This window comes from Sphaerodactylus townsendi, linkage group LG13 (assembly GCF_021028975.2).
Source record: "Sphaerodactylus townsendi isolate TG3544 linkage group LG13, MPM_Stown_v2.3, whole genome shotgun sequence".
Classification (NCBI taxonomy): Eukaryota; Metazoa; Chordata; class Lepidosauria; order Squamata; family Sphaerodactylidae; genus Sphaerodactylus; species Sphaerodactylus townsendi.
In genome coordinates, this window is record NC_059437.1 from 3,048,168 (window position 1) to 3,051,499 (window position 3,332).

The window sequence follows — 3,332 nt, forward strand, 5'->3', positions numbered from 1 at the left end:
ACCCTTTAATACAGTTCCTCATGTTGTGGGGACCCCCAACCTTAACATTTATCCATTTTACAGATGGAGGACACTGATGCAGAGAGTCTTAGGCGAACCCCTGTGAAAGGGTCGTTCGACCCCCAAAAGGGTCCCGACCCCCAGGTTGAGAACCACTGTGTTAACTGTTCTATAATTCATATTGTTCACTGTAAACAAACCTGTTTTAAACCATCGCCATCCATCCCCATGCCACCCCCCCCTCCTGGGGCTCAGGGAGGCAGGTGTCTGAAGTGTCACTGGGTGGCACTTGCCTACCTTGCATAGGGTGAAGTCTAGTTGTTTCCGTCTGGAGGTTGGCCTTGATTCTGGGGCCCCATCCTACCCTGTTTCCCCAAATATAAGACATCCCCGGAAAATAAGACGTAGTCGAGGTTTTGCTGAAGTGCGAAATATAAGGCATCCCCCGAAAGTAAGACGTAGCAAAGTTTTTGTTTGGAAGCATGCCCGACGAACAGAACACAGGAAAAATAAGACATCCCCTGAAAATAAGACATAGCGCATCTTTGGGAGCAAAAATTAATATAAGACACTGTCTTATTTTCGGGGAAACACGGTAGGCTTTCACCAAGAGCCCCAGAATCACTAAGATTGCCCCTGCATGTATGAGCAGTAGAGTGTTACAAACACGACCCCGTTTTTGTCTGAGAACGGTCAAAGGGTGTGCCAGAGTCCCATCTGCGACCATGCTGCTGAAATTTCCTGAAACGAGTCAACTGAAAATGCAGCAAGCATGGAATGAAGACAACCTCTTCTTCTTCTTTCTCGGAATCCAAAATTAAACATCCTAAAGCTCCTTTTCGCTAATAAGGGATAATTAGCCACAAGGTAGGAACATGTAATTAGAGCCCAGTGAGTTATAATTTATATCTTCCCTTCCTATGTGGAACAATTAATATGGTGCTAAGATGGTTTCCACATTAACTGCTTAGGCAACAGAGGTTACTCGCTCTTGGCTATGCATCTGCAATGTAATTGACTGCCCAATTACCTCATTAAAGATTCCTTCTGCCTCCAATTTCTTCAGGACCAACCATACTTGGATGGGTGAGACATTTTCCAAGACACCATCATGCAGGTGCAGAGCGAGGGAAAACTGCACCCCGGGTGGGCGCGCACCCTGCGCCCCTGCTGCAGCACTGCCCGCTCCCACTCTGGAACGTCCCCACCACGCCCTTGCCACGCCCCTACCCCGGGGGCGCACCCAGGGCATTGCACCCCATGTCCCATGGGCGCTACGCCATGCTATCATGTGACACACAATAAAATCCTACCGCTCTATGGCACCACCAGGTTTTCTGGGATTCCATATTGCCAAGACGTACTCACCAACTCTGAAATCTCCTTTGAGAAGTACCAGCAGCACTTCTATTACAAGGATGCGTACCTATTTGTGGAACTGGAGAAAGCACCTATTGGACAATGCCAGTGTTGTTCCCACTGGCATGATCTATCTGTTCTCCCTGTGAACTTTGTGAATTGTTTCGACACAGGGGTGACGTGATCCCTGTATCCAGCCCCTGACGATAGCCTGACTTGTGCATTTTATACTACTTCATCTTTCCAGACAAACTCAAACTCAATCTTTATGACAATCCAAGACCAGAGAACAAATACAGCAATGATATGCAGTCTACAATAATCGTATTAAGCCATATTCAATATAGGTGTCTGGAGCCGACAGCAGCCACCAGTTCAGACTCCCTTGCCTTGCCGGAACTGACCACTACAGCTGCTGAACTCCCCACTACACCCCTGGAACTCACCGGTGGCATAGGGACGGGGAGGGGAGGGGAGGGTTAAGTCTGAGGAAACTTCCGCCACCTGCTTGGAAGTCAAATGGGTTGTGGCAACAGCTGGCGGGGGCGAGCAGAGGAGGCTCAGGTGTCCTGGGTCTTTCTATCAGGGCCCTGGGCTGCAGCCAGCCATGCACTGGGAGGCCACTCCACCAAGACCAGGCCAGGAGGAGCCAAACCCACCCTTCCCAAGACTAAAAGTGGGCAGGACCACAGGCCAGTCAGCCAATGGGTGCCTGGGATGGGCCAGAAAGGTGGTCTGTGACACAGCCAGGGAGTGGAGGAGGGAGCAGCAGTGGCTTAGGAGGTTAAGAGCTCACGTATCTAATCTGGAGGAACCGGGTTTGATTCCCAGCTCTGCCGCCTGAGCTGTGGAGGCTTCTCTGGGGAATTCAGATTAGCCTGTGCACTCCCACACACGCCAGTTGGGTGACCTTCGGCTAGTCACAGCTTCTCGGAGCTCTCTCAGCCCCACCCACCTCACAGGGTGTTTGTTGTGAGGGGGGAAGGGCAAGGAGATTGTAAGCCCCTTTGAGTCTCCTGCAGGAGAGAAAGGGGGGATATAAATCCAAACAACAACAACAACAACAACAACTCCTCCTCCTCCTTCTAAAAAAGAAAAATAGCAACAAAAAAACCCAAGAAAAACAATTCTCCCACCTTTAAAATGAATGATTCATCAAAACAGACTTCTCCCCAAAGTGCAATGGGAACATTCTTCTTCTTCTTCTTCTGGCAGGACCGGGAGGGGAAAGGGAAGGACCAAAAAGATGATTGAAGCAAGGGAGGAGGAGGAAGCACGAGTGAAGAGGAAAGACAGGGAAGGTGCAATGGAAGAATGGAGAGTGAGGCAGAGAGGGAAAGGAGGGAGGAGAAGGAGGAGAGCCAGGAAGACGCCTTGAAGGCTGGGCCAGGTCATTTAGGTCCAAGCCAACCTGACTCACCCAGGCTTTAACTCCCTGCACACAGTCTGTATAAAAATGTCCCGATTTCAGGGCTACAACACGTGTCCAGTGTCATTACGGTTTCATACAAATTACCCTCAGATCACAATTTCTGGTATTATTCAGCCCCCTCAGTTTGAACAATGTACTATAAAGCACACAAAGGTTTATTTTCTGTCGTTAAAGGCCTGCTAATGGATGAAGGGAACGTTGGCAGACTGCAGTCTGGAAAACATCGAGATCAATTTAAATCCTCCACGGCACCGGAAGCGGTGGTGGGATTCAAATCATTTAACAACTTGTTGTTTACAAGCACTATTTTAACAACCGGTTCTGCCAAAGTGGTGCGAACCGGCTGAATGCCACCACTGGCCGGAAGGCAAGGCGAGCACATGGCTTCTTCTGCCTATACCTAGAGGGGTCTTGACCATCACTTGCCGTGCGGCAGACCCAGACCTGTTGTGCATGATGTGCTTACCCTGAGTCTGTTTGCTCCACAGTAGGATCTCTTTGCATTTCTCTGGGCGTTTCCCCACTCTCCACGATCCCCCAC